Source organism: Chenopodium quinoa, unplaced genomic scaffold (genome assembly GCF_001683475.1).
Source record: "Chenopodium quinoa cultivar QQ74 unplaced genomic scaffold, ASM168347v1, whole genome shotgun sequence".
In the NCBI taxonomy this organism is placed as follows: domain Eukaryota; kingdom Viridiplantae; phylum Streptophyta; class Magnoliopsida; order Caryophyllales; family Amaranthaceae; genus Chenopodium; species Chenopodium quinoa.
The window spans coordinates 1,277,171-1,291,493 of record NW_018743783.1 but is presented as its reverse complement, the minus strand read 5'-3'; positions in this window follow the sequence as shown (position 1 = coordinate 1,291,493).

Sequence of the window (14,323 nt, the reverse complement as noted above, 5' to 3'; positions counted from 1 at the left end):
CAAAGAACCCAGTGCGAAATCTTTTGATTTTTGGCATCTTTCAAATAAGGACCGGTTCAAAACCGGTGCGAAATGGGGGTTTTGAACCGGTGCCCATTTGTATTTTTTGCCTAGTGATAGCTCAAACTCCCAAAGTACAAAGATTCTAGGCAGCAGAAATGTCAAATAGAAATCTTAAACGTACTCCAAAGTGTAAGAATTCTAAGTCTTTTGGGCCAAATAGAATTCCGAAGACAAGTGCAAGAAGTGACAGATGGTCATCTTTCACCCCAATTAAGTCCAAGCCTGATTGAGTCATAAGTGACAAGGGCATAGGATGAAATTTCTCGTTAACAAGAACTTGAAGTTATTGAGATGGATAAAAAGATAAAATCAATTGACATCTCAAAGGTTAGTCCAAACGACTAAAAAATCGTTGGACGCCTAGAAAAGACAAAGGAAAATTCTTCCCACGTGGCATAGAAACGAGACTAAGAATCTCAGCAAATGTTATATTTTATTCGACACAGACACTAGGCAAAGCACCTCGGTTAGTGTTAAATGTTTCTCGACATTTGCCTAGTCTAAGTTAATCAAAACCTTCTCTATTTTGAACTAGACCAAATACCGAACGAATGCAAAAGAAGCATCTAAGCCTAATTGGCCATTAAAGAAAAATTGAGATATAGCCTAAAAGGGCTACAAAATTTGTCTAAATGGCAAGACAAGCACTACACGAATAGAGCAAATTGGCAACGGTTCAAACCCCCCCCCCCCAAAGGCAACGGTTTTGAACCGTTGCGTATTAGAGGGTTGCCAAATCCCAAAATAATTGGCAACGGTTCAAAACCGTTGCCAATTGCTATGGCGCCTTTTTTTTTAATTAAATTTAATGCAGTTGGCACCGGTTAACCGGTGCCATTGACTTGTTTTTTTTTTTTTTTTTACAGTTCAAAATCAGCATAAACTTGCACCATAATCGTTTAAACCAAAAAAAAAAAAACACCAAAATCGTATCAATGAACAACAAAACACCAGAAAAACAATGAACACCATAATATACATGAATATGTTATATTAAATAAATTGTTATTTTACAATTTATAAAAAAATTATATAAATAAAAACGTAACAATGAACAACAAAACACCAAATCCTTGAATCTTGAATCCTTCGTCTATGAGCAATCGCTGTAGTTGTAATACTACCTGCATCAATTAAATTAAAACCCCAAAAATCAGAAAAAAAATTCGAACCAATAACCTGGAAACTAATAAACCCAGAACATTAAACAAAGAAAAAACGATTGTTACGTTTTAATCTAGAACCTAATAAATCCAGAAAAAACCAATAATCTAGAACGAACCTAATAAACCCAGAAAAAACTAACAAAAAAACTAGAAACAAAAAACCCAGAAAAAACCAAAGGAATTCGAACCTAGAAAATTCTGAAAAAATCCGAACCCAGAAACCCAGAAATTTAAACAGAAAAAACCAAAAAATTCGAACCAATCAATTTCAAAACCCAGAAAACAATCCGAACCCAAAAACCCAGAAAAAACCAAAGGAATTCGAACCCAAAAATTCGAAAAAAATCCGAACCCAGAAATTTAAACCCAAAAAACCCAAAAAATTCAAGAAACTAAGAAATTGAGAAAAAATCGAGAAAAAACAAAAAAAAACCAGGTATTCGAACCTAGAAAAACCCAAAAAAAACGAAAAAATTTCGAACCCAAAAATTAAAACACGAAAACAACCAAAAAAATTCAAGAAAATACCTTGCGAATATCAGGAAACAAGAAGAACGAGTGATTTAAGAGATTAGAGAGATCTGAGGTGCATGCGGATTTTGGAGATAATTCTAAGGGAGATGAGAGAGAAGGAGCTCTGAATGAATTAGAATGAGAATGAATTTGAGAGAGAGATAGAGAGGCAGCTGAGGGAAAGAATAAAAGGAGCCCAATTTTTTTTTTATTAATTGGCAACGGTTAACCATTGCCAACACTAATCCTTTTATTTATTTATTTTTTTTTTTAAATAATCAGTTGGCAACGGTTAACCGTTGCCAACTCTAACCCTTTTATTTTTTTTTCTTTTTAAAAAAAAATAATCAGTTGGCAACGGTTAACCGTTGCCAACTCTGAAATTTTAATTGGCGCTCATTTTAGTTGGCACCGGTTTTCATGAACCGCTGCCATAGGGGGGTTGCCTATTAGTTTTTTCTACTAGTGAAGCCTAGGTCCAAAAATGATCCTTAAGGGATAGACCAAATAGCGCAAACCTCATTCGAATAAATGAGAGGAATTGGAAAAGCTTAATAGCCAAACAAACCTTGTAAGAAGGTATTTAAAGTAACCCATTAGTCACAAGACAATCAAAGTGGGGCTTAAAAGTATAAGGATCGACATCTGACTAGTTCAAGGGCAATCATTAGTATGATTAACTTAGAAAATATCATACCGGCCAAAGTATAAAAATTTTCCAAGTTAATCAAACATTTTTAATTGAAGTAGACATGATGCCGAATCCAAAGAAGTTATAAATTCATTTTCGAGAGGTATAATCCCTCTTGAGAAGAGAAATTACCCGTCTCGAGGGGCTTATGTTTATGGGTATTTTTACCCCCTTTTATAGACAAATGAGAGGCCGAAAAGTGGCCCTATTATAAGTCGACACGTGGCATCATGCTTAGCTAAAAAAGGCCAATATGAGCATGACACGTGGCCTAAGAGAGATACCAGAAAATGAACGGCTCAAAGCCCATTAAAAGAAATATGCCTAGCATGAAGCAAACCCTAATACACGTGTCAACCACGTATAAGGTAGCCGATCTTCCTAGGTTATGAAACCCTAGAAGCATGATCTCCTACTTCCCTATATATACCCCATGATTCCATGATGGGAAAGGAACTACATAATTCCAAAAGGCTCTATGCCCAAAAATATGCTCTCACTTCTCTCTACTTTCTCTCTCTAAAATTTCGTTTCCGATCACAAACTTGATCGTCGGAGGCGGATCTCCGGTTAACTAGACGTTGCATTCCGGATCTGTCTCCCAAGGGATTCATACCCCCTTTTAGGTTATTCCAAAAATACCTAAAACACTCTCCCCTTCCCCCGTCCTAATTTTGGCCTCCCTCTCCTTCCTCTGCCCTGATTTCGACCTTCATTCCCTTCCCCTATCTCAATTTCAGCTCTACTCACCGTCCCCATCAATGATTTCGGCCACCAGTTAGCAGCAGCTTGTCTCCGTCTACATTTTCAGGCCACCCCCCCCGTTAACTGCAGCTTCAAGTGGTGGGGTTGGGGTTGGGGGCTGTCGATTTTTTATTTTTTATTTTTTTTATTTTAATTTTTTTTAGGGCTATTTTTTATTTTGTTAAATTCAATTATTTTTTAATTTTAAATTTTTGATGAATCACGTAGTGACATGTGTATTTTAAACTATTAAAAAAACCCTATTTTATAGGTTACCGGTTATCTGGGACCATTTAAAGCGAATTGATATTAAAGGTGGGATTATTAAAAAATAATCCAAAATTGAGATTATTTTGGGCGGATGAGCCAAAGGTCGAATTATTCCGGACAATTTCTTCCAAAAGTAATTTGAATTCAGCAAAAATAAGGTGAAGTGAATAGGGCCTTAGTCTTGTTACCAATCCTAAAAAATAATTTATTATAAAAAAAATGGTTTTTAATAACAAAATTTTGTTTGTTAAAAAATATCAATCTATAATTTATTATTAATTTTTAAATTTTTTTTTTTAATTCTAGATCTTGGATCTTAAATTCTGTCTTACGTTAAATATAGATCTATCTATCTATACTTAGTGTATAATAACACAAGCCACAAATGACATGTGTCCCCCTTTTATTTCTCCATTTTTTTAATGCTTTAAAAAAACTATAACCTTATTACTAATTCACTATATGTATTTAATGTTTACATACAAGTACTATTTATGGGAGCATTTTAATTGTCACTCCGTTTTCCTTTTAAACTCTCATTTTTCTCAAGAATAATGTAAAATAAAAAATAATAACAAAAAAAAAAGTTTTTTTTCCTTCTAATTTTATTTATTTATTTAATTTTGTTTTATTTTTTTACAATGTAGTAAGCAAAACAGGAAAACAAAAACTACTTCTTTTCTCTAGTGCTACAAGCTAGATTATGAGTAGTCTTAAAATGGATACAACTACACTTAGATTTAGAATTACCGTACCCGTACCACCCTTCCTCTTCATATATACCTGCATGAAAACTGGACTTAATGTTAGGATAGGCTACATTAAGAAGCAAACTCTTCTTTCTTCTTCAAGCCCTTTCTCTGGTTCTCACTTCTGCAGATTGGGATTTGGCCATTGCTTCAGAAAAGTTTTTTCTTCTTGACTTCCTCTTGAACTTGGGCTATGGAAGAACGTTGTCCTTCCTAAGAACTGGCCTACTGTTCTCCTTCATATCTAGGTCATGGACTTGATGCTCCTTCGGTTCCTTGTTGCACTCATCTTTTTGTTGCAGATGAACATAATTGAATTCCACATTAACAAAGGCATTCTCCTCTCCATCAGTTGATGATGACAACTTTTTTGGACTGGTGTCATCATCATGGGTAACACTTAAAGTGGGTATCGAGTGAGATACTGCTGCTTCCCTCAAACTATGTTTATTGGGGGTCTCCATCATTATGTAAGTTCTTTTGGGGTAAGAGTACGTACCCTCAACATAGAAATTAATTGTGGTTGATAAAGCCACAACTCTTTCCCATGCCTCAATTTATCTAAATTTGCATGGACAATTCTCAAGTATGCAGATGGTTTTAACTGATTAACAAATGATACCTAAGCTTCTGGAGGGCCAAGATTTGAAAAAGACCTTTACTTTGAGTTTTTCAACTTATCAATACTCAAGGGATCTTTATCTCCCTTTGAATGTGACTCATGATTACCAATTAGGCACTCATTGGTAGCTCTTGTTTTTAGCTAAGTACGCTTAGTAATAGGACACTCCTCCTTATTCTTCTCTTCCTTGGACTCTACAAGTTTTTTGCCATAGTCCATCATTCTTTCAATGGCTGGGCTTTTTTGTTCATTAGCACACTGTTGGGGGTGCATTCTCTCCTCAAATCTTAACTCCTTGCCACATAGCTAACTTTCTGTAATCTTTCCAATTCCTTCACTATTTCCTTGTTTTTTTTTTGTTCTATCTCTGTTGCTAACTTGAATCACCAAATGCTTTCTCTAAAAATCTCGACTTCTCTAACGCTACTCCTCTCCTAAATAAGGCCTTCACTTTCCTTTTATTGTACTCCAAAACCAGAGAACAAGAAGTAATAACAACACTATAATTTTTGAGTTTAATTGCACTAGCTGCAATATTCGAATGCAGATTAATAGCTAATTCTTTCAGCTTAAGACTAACCTCACGCGTATGAGGATATTCACAAATGGCACAAATTATAACACACAAGCATTTGATACCCTTATTGTAAAGCACAAAAGCAAAAGAAAAATCATTCAATTTGAACAAGGAATTTGCCTCTTCCTTCAATCCGGACACATACAAGATAGCCCCTTCTAAACTATTGGTGTTTCGGGGTTTTCTGATGTGTCCTGCGGGAGAGTTACAATTCCAAAAATGCCCTTCGACCGCCTGTACCTGCAAAACCACGAAGACTCTGGTTGGGGGGAGCTCCGCCTCTGACGATCAAGTCAGTGATGTACGGGAGGAAGAAAGTGCGTAAAGAGTAAAATTACTTCTCGCGTAATGGGAGAATTCCGCAATTAAGATTGCTCGGTTTTGGTGTAAGTGTCTTTATGATTGTATTGAATGCAATTGGATGTACGTGAATGTAAATTAAATGTCAATTGAATACCCCATTAATGAGGATTCCCCCACTATTTATTGTGGGGAGCATTTGTTCCCCATTTAGGATTCCTAGGACACGTGTCAGCAGGGGATTGGAGCCCTGCTGACCAATAGCAAGGTGCCACGTGTCGCGCTGCCATTGGGCCACGTGGCAAGGGTAATTTTACCCCAAACATTTGCCCCTCTCAAGTGCTGACGTGGCAAGGTGTCACGTGGCACCTGAGAAGAGATCTGAGGAGAATATGAAAAAAAATTTTTTTTTTTTTTTTTTTTGGAAACCCCTTCAGATTCTAACTGAAGGAAGAGGGAAAAGCAGAAGGTGAAGGGTCACGTCCCTTCGCCTTCCGGGACAACCCCTATAAATAGGGAAGGAAGCACACGAGAGCTCATTTATAACTTCGTGAATTTTCTTGAATTTTGAGAGCATCCGGCCTTTGAGAGCACCCGATACTTGAAATTCAGAGCACACGGAGACTTGATAGTTTACGAGCAGCCGGTTTTCAGACCGCCTGTGAAGTAGTAAGCAAGCAAAAGTTTTTCGAGAGGGTACCCCAGAGAACCCAGCCGGTCTTCCAACCGTCTGTGTCTTCGCAAGCATCCCCAAGAAATTTCTTGAGGTTTCAACTCTCTTCTACTCTAGGTACCGTCTTTATTCCTTCTTGCTTTTCCATGTATTTCAGTTTGCGTCTTTTTCTTGCATTTTTGTTTATAAATCCCATAGGTAGATGGACCCTTTATACCCATACCCGGACCATAGTTGTGAACTCAGCCGGTCAATTAGTACGGCTGAGTCTAGAACTGGATATGCCGCCTCTGATCTTTGGAATTTCCCCTTTTCAACGCCTGTATCGACCGACTCCGTGTCTGTGCATCACACAATGGCCAGAATTAGGGGAATAGCTATGGACCCCAATTACAGAGGCGGAGACTCAAACGAGTTATCGCCTGAAAGACAAGGCCCAGAGGAGGCGGTCAGAGAACCATCCGGCGGCACCCCCGCCACCCCAAGCGATAGTATTCTAGGCTCCTACAACGAGGAGACCTCTCCGGCTCAGGAGGCTGAGCAGCCAGGATTCGTTAATGAGGGTCCCAACTCCCCATCCGGCTCTGATGACGGTCGGGTTGAAAGCAGTAGCGCCAGCTACTTAACCATGTCAGAGGATAGCGAGGAGGCGGAGAGGCCTTCGTGGCAAAGCCGAAACGACCCTCTCATGATCGCCGTGTCTTTGAAGGATCGTGCCCTCATGCGGTCTTCTCTACAAGACTTTATTACCAAGCGACCGCTTGGTGGAGGATTCAAGATAACCGTTCCCGGGGAGTTCGGGACGGTTGTATGGGAAGATGACCAGCCCAACGCTAATAGCTGGTTTGGATGCTACGAAGCGGCTTTCCTAGCCGGCGTCCGCTTCCCCCTTCACAACACAATCAAGGCCATACTTAGGGGGTATGGTCTAGGCGTTTGGCAACTCACCCCGAATTCTTGGGTGAACATTTAAGGGTACATCGCCACCTGCGAGATGCAGGGTCTCAACCGCAGCTGGGAGGCGTTTGCCCATATGCACTATTTGAGCCGGAGTCCAGGCGGCTGGAGGGCCTAGTACACCTTGACAACCCACCCCCAATATATGATGACCTTGGACAAGCCGTCCAAATGGTCGGACTGGAAGAACCGGTTCGACCTGGTCAAAGCTCCGTCTCAAGAGGAGAACAAGGAGTACCGGACCTACAACCGGAAACCAGAGCTTTTGGGGCAGTGCCGGCTGCCCCCTGTTCCTGATAATGACAGGGTGGCCATTCTAGACTCTGGATTTTTCGAGCTGACCTCTACCTCTCTCACAACCGGAGAGATAATAAGGGTACCCAAGAACTGGGTGCCCAAACACGAATTTTTCAAGGACGAGTGTTTCTTGTCCGCCTGTGGGCTTAGCAGAATGTTTAAGAGCAAAGGTTACGAACCCTAGCCGGTTAATTTGATGCCGGCTGACCTTTTTCTCTTGATTGTAATGTAAAATTCATATTTCTGACCGGATGTATTTTCGTTTTGCAGAAGAAGCTAAGAAGATGCTGCCCACTGCCAAAACACCCGCAAAGAAGGCTTCAGATATCCGTAAGGAGAATCTGGAGAAGAAACTTGCCGCTCAGGCGGCTAAAAAGGTTAGCCCGCCTGATCTCCTCTATGTGCTGGCTTTGATGCTGTTTTAGCTATTTATTCACTTGACCGTTTGTGGTCTTGTCTCAGGATGGGGGTGTTATTCCCCGCTCTCTGCAAAAACAGATCCGGCAAAGGCCGTCTGTTGAAGAGCCTGCACTCAAGGTGCGGAGAACTGCTTCTACCGCCCGGCCTACGATCGGCGGTAAATCAATAAAGACCCCGAGTGGGTCTAACACTGAAACGGCCTTGAAAGAGGTAACTCCAATAAGGACCGCAACCGGTCCATCTTCTGCCGGAGGCCAAAAGGCTTCCCAAAAAGGTACAAACCCCTTCAACCTCACGTTGCTCGACCTACCCATGGGGGTAAAGTCATACTCCTCTTCGCAGCCAGGAGATTCTCCGATCAGCCGGCTGTCCGTTGGTGGAGCATACGCAGCATTCTCACCATCTGTTTCTGGTGAAGATAACTCACCACGCTGGCCGGACGCTGCTCAATACGCCCGGGCCATGCTGAAAGCCGTCCCCCGGGCAAGAAGGAGGCGATTCCTAGAATCAATACCTTCAATGCCGACCGGGTGATGGTCGACCTGGCCGATGTAAGTCAATGAGTACCCACCCGACATTTAATTTGTAGTACACCCATCCGGTCCCGGTTGTGTTGTTGTTTGCAGGCACTGCTCCGCGTGGAGGGGCTTAAGAAGGCCTACATCCGCAAGCAGAAAGAGGTAAGAAGAGCCAAACGTTCTGCGGATGACGCACATGGCGTTGCTCACTATTCCATGATTGTGCATGACTTAGAAACTAAATCTATAATCATGCAACAGGCGGATCAGATCAAGTCCCTCCAACGGGCCCTCTCGGAGTCCAAGCTCAAAATCGACAACCTCCAGGCGGCCCTGGATAACGCTGAAGATGAGCTAAAAAATCATGAAGAGCCCCTCAAGCGGCTCGACCAGGCGGAGAAGAGCAGCAAACGGCTGCAATTAGAAAATGACCGCCTGGTCAAGGAGGCTGCAGATGCTCAGCGCAATTTCCAGGCCACCCTAGAAGCTGATCAGAGCCGGCTCATTGAGGAGAATGAGCAGGACTGCCAAAACAGAATGAAGAGGGCGTTCTCCATCATCCACCCGGGTGCAGACTACAACGTCTGGGAGCTCGCCTACAAATACGCAGACCTGGCCATTCTGGCTGAAGAAGAGGGCCAGCCGGGGCCCGAACCGTATGAGCAATGGGTGGACGCTGAGTTCCAGCGAATGCAGGCAGAAACGGCTGCTTTGGAGGCAACATTCGAGGACGAGGTTGCTCCCGGCTCCGTTCCCAACACCGACCCAATTCATCCGGAAGGGAGCCAGGCTCAGGGCGACTGGGTGACAGTGCAAGTAGAGTAGCAACGACCTCCCGGCCTGCGCGCCGTGCATTATCTTGTAATAGCGCCGGAAGGGTCGGCTTACTCTGCTATTGTTTTTCATTTTGAGTACTGATATTTTTACCGGCTGTGCCGGTTTATCTTGTAAACAGTAATATTTTCACCGGCTATGCCGGTTAATTCTGCTATATTTCTACCGGTTGGTCCGGTTTTGAATGAATTTGCTTCTTTCTTTTTGTTGTTTTGAATGTCTTGAATATCGCATTTTTCTTGCTTTGAATGAACTCGAATAAACAGCTTGCAATTGGTATCATCAAGCATTTATCACAAAGCGTATTATTGTACGCAAGAAGTCAGCCCATACAAGCGGCAAGCCGGCTATGTATAATAATTTTTGCGAGGATAACCAAGAAAACCCATCCGGTATCTCTGCAGTCTGTGTCTTCGCAAGCTAGGCAAAGGAATTTGTGAGGGTAGACAAGAGAACCCAACCGGTACCATTACCGTCTGAGTCTTCGCAAGCAATTGTACTCTTTGCCTTGTGTAAACCATGGTGGTAGCGGCCATGAGTATTAGTCTTTTTTCTAAAGTCAAACCATGAATGTCTTGAATGTTTAACTTGTTGGGGTTAGGATAGGTAATTGCCCCTAGATAGGAGGCTGGCATAGATGAAATGGTGCCAGGCGGCTATCCATATGATAAGCGCAAATGCTAACGACGTTAGCTGAATGCTAAGTGCCAACCGTTTTTACCGATTTGCCGGTTGGGTTTTTGGGAAAGACTTTCAAAGGATTTAGGGTGTCAATTTGCCGGTTAGGTTTTTGCAAGAACACCCTTCATAGATTTTTGGCCTAACCCAAATGTTGGGGCCTGCCTTCTCTTAGTTGATTAGGCGGTACATTAGGTACCGGCTGTCTGTTTTGAGATCAACCTTAAATGGTACTCGATCCAAAGAGGGGGCCGGATGCATGTTTGGGAATGCTAGCCCACAATCCTTGGTGCCATGGATCATTCAGGCGGGTAGGACCGCCTGATTTTTGATCACTAGAACAATTTTCCACCCAAATGGGAGATGTTCTCTTCGATGAATTCACCCGAATGGGCGTCACCGGCTGGTTCATTAAATTTCCGGGCCCGCTTGTGTTGGGCACAAGACAGGTAAAAGGGGCTGCTTGTGTTAAGCACAAGACATGGCGCATGTAAGCACTATATGTAGTGAATCTTTCTCATTATATACAGAAATATACAAAAACTATACAATTTCTAGAAGTAGTACTTTTTGAGATTATCTACATTCCGAGTTCTAGGCAGCTTTCTACCGTCTGGGGTTTCCAGGCGGTATGTGCCGTCTCGTACTTCTTCAAAGATCCGGTAGGGTCCCTCCCAATTTGGGGTCAATTTGCCTTGTTCATTGGCCCTACCAGTTGCTTCCATTTTGCGAAGCACAAAATCTCCTACTTTCAGGGGCCATTTGTGAACCCGCTTGTTGTAGGCTCTTGTCATTCTCAGGCGGTAAAATCTCCTACAAGACAAAATACGCAATGCTGGCGTTGCCCCTTCGCTCTGGGAGAGCATCTAGTGCAAGTCGCATGGCTTCCCAGTTAGCCGCCTCATCATATAGCATGATGCGAAGCGTCGGCTCATAATGTTCAATGGGGAGCACCGCCTCAGTGCCATATGTCATAAGAAACGGGGTTTCATCGGTTGCCCCTTTTTCTGTGGTCTTGATGGCCCAAAGGACATAAGGTAGTTTCTCTGCCCATAGTCCACCGGCTCCCTCCACCTTCTTTTTTATACCGTCTGAAATCAGCTTAATGAAGGCCTCAACTTGTCCGTTTGCCTGAGGACGGCCGACGGATGTGAAGCAATGGGAGATTCCTTGGTCTCCCAACCAGCTCTTGAGGACAGGCGTTTCAAATTGAGGTCCATTATCAAAGACCATAGACATTCGAACCCCAAACCGGGTGATGACATTTCTCCAAATGAAGGAGATCACGTCTTTTGTTTTTATGCCTTTGACCGCCTCTACTTCAACCCATTTGGTGAAGTAATCTACTCCCACCAAAATATCTCGGCGACCGCTTGTGGAAGGCATATACGGACCCAAAATATCCATGCCCCATTTTGCGAACGGAACCGGACTATAGATGGCTGTCAAGTCAGTTGCCGGTCGATGTATCAGCCGGGCGAACTTTTGGCATTTGTCACACCGTTTTACCAGATCCATGGCGTCTGCCTCAAGAGTGGGCCACAAATAACCCTGCCGCCTGGTTCTTCTTGCCAAGGACCTGCCACCTATGTGTAAGGCACAAAAACCCGCGTGCAGATCCTCTAGAACCTCTCTTCCCCTTTCAGGGGTTACGCACTTTAGATACGGCTGTAGGTAACCCTTCCGGAGAAGTTCTCCATGATGTATAACGAAGCTCAGAGCACGCTTCTTGAGCGCCATTGCTTCAGAAGGGTCATCCGGTAAGGTACCGTCTGCCAAGTAAGCCCGGATGGGGTCCATCCAGGTGGCACTTCGGTCCAGGATACCTATGGGGTCATGATCAATGCTTCTTCTCCTAATGACTTCCCAAAATACCGTTCTAGGTGCATCACAGGAAGCGGATGATGCCAATTTGGAAAGGGCATCCGCCTGATTATTCTCGGACCGGGGCACTTGACTTAGATGAAATTCATCAAGTGACACGGCCTCTTCTCTGAATGCCTGCAGATATTTGATCATAGCCGGATGGGTGGCCTCGTAGTCACCATTGTATTGGCTAACAATCAATTGAGAGTCTGAGCAGGCGTTGACTTTCTTTGCCCCTGCTGCCTTACACATGCGTATACCGGCTAGTAGGACTTCATACTCCGCCTCATTATTAGAGGCTTGGAACCGGAACCGTAGTGCATACTCAAACTTATCCCCTTCCGGAGAATGACATATGACGCCTGCACCACAGCCATTCACCGTAGAGCTACCGTCTACGAATAACTTCCAAACCTGATCAAGATTTTCCGATTGTACCGGCCTAGTCATCTCGACAATGAAGTCGACAAACGCCTGACCTTTCACTGTCCGCCTGGGTTCAAAAGTTATTTCGAGGCTCTGTATTTCAACAGCCCACTTGATCATTCTGCCGGATGACTCGATGGTGGTCATTGGGCGCTTGAGCGGCTGGTCTGTATATACAATCACCGGGTGAGCCAAAAAATAGGGCTTCAACCGTTTGACTGCGACGAACAGGGCCAACCCAAATTTTTCGATCATGGGGTACCGGAGTTCAGCATTCTTAAGAACATGGCTGATGAAATACACCGGGAGCTGATTACCGTCTCTCTAAGCGAGGAGAACGGCACTAAGGGCATGATCAGAGACAGCTAGATACATATAGAGGACCTCCCGGGGCAAGGGGCTCACTAGCCTTGGCAACGAATGCAAATGCTGCTTTAGCTTCTGGAATGCCATTTCCGCCTCCTCACCCCACTCGAATCTGGACCTCTTCCGGATGGCTTGGAAGAAATAGAGGCACTTGTCACCTGACCGGCTGAGAAATCTTCCCAACGCCGCCAGGCAACCGGTCAATTTCTGAGCTTCTTTTACAGTGCGGGGAGAACGCATGTCAATGACCGCCTGTACTTTTTCCGGATTAGCCTCTATGCCCCTTTGGTCGATCAAGAATCCGAGAAACTTCCCAGACTCAACACCAAATACACACTTCTTTGGGTTAAGCATGACCCGGTGCCGCCTGAGTGTGGTGAATGTTTCTCGGAGGTCCAGTAGATGATCCATCTGTAGCTTGGATTTGACTATCATGTCATCAATGTACGCCTCTACATTCCTGCCAATCTGATTGATGAAGACGGTGTTTATCATGCGCTGGAATGTAGCTAGTGCATTCTTTAACCCAAACGGCATCACCTTGTAACAAAATAACCCCTGATCAGGGACGAAGGCTGTCTTCTCTTGATCGTTTTTCCATAAGGGTATTTGGTGGAAACTTGAGTAGGCATCCATGAAACTCATCAGAGCATGACCGGCTGTAGAGTCGACCAGATTGTCGATCTTTGGAAGTGGGTAACTGTCCTTTGGGCATGCTCTGTTCAGATCTGTGTAGTCTACACACATCCGCCAGGTACCATTCGGCTTTTTTACGAGGACAACGTTTGCTACCCAATCCGGGTAGTAGCATTGCCGGATGAACCCAGCCTCTAACAGTTTTTTGACCTCAACCGCTGCCGCCTGAGATCTCTCCTCGCCATGATCCCTCTTTTTCTGCCTGACCGGCTTCTTTTTAGGATCTACGGCGAGTTTGTGGACAGCTAGATCCGGGCTGACGCCTGGCATATCTTCCACTTCAAAGGCAAAGATGTCTTTGAATTCTCTTAGAAGTTGGAGCAGGTCTGCTCCCAACCTTCATAAGCAAGCGTCCCAACCTTGACAGCTCTGTCAGGACGGTTGTCGTCTAAGACGACATCAATGCAGTCACCAGCCGGCTGAGGTCGTTGATCATCTGACCTTTCCCCGGCTAGTGATTGCTATTTTTCTTGCTTGACGGGATCCATCTGGCCCGCCTTTATTTTCTTACCGGCTGCCCTTGGAGCCGGGACTGCTGTATCACAGTTATCAAGGTCTATGGAGGTGCCGTCTCCAGCTGCCCCCATAGTAGGCCTGACGTCAGAGAGATAGAACTCCCTAGCCGTCCTCTGGTCCCCCTTAAGGGAACCGACTGTACCATCGTCTTTTTCAAATTTGACGAGCATGAGGGAGGGAACGATGACAGCCTTGGATTCGTTGAGGGTCGGACGGCCAAAAATCATGTTGTAGGCGACAAGCTCTTCTACAACCAGGAATTTAATCACCATGTGGCGTCCTTCCCCCTTTTCACCCAGCCGTGTGGGAAGATCTATGCTTCCTATCGGATGCACTACGCCTCCCCATAAACCAACAAGCGGGTGGGGCACCTGGTGCATG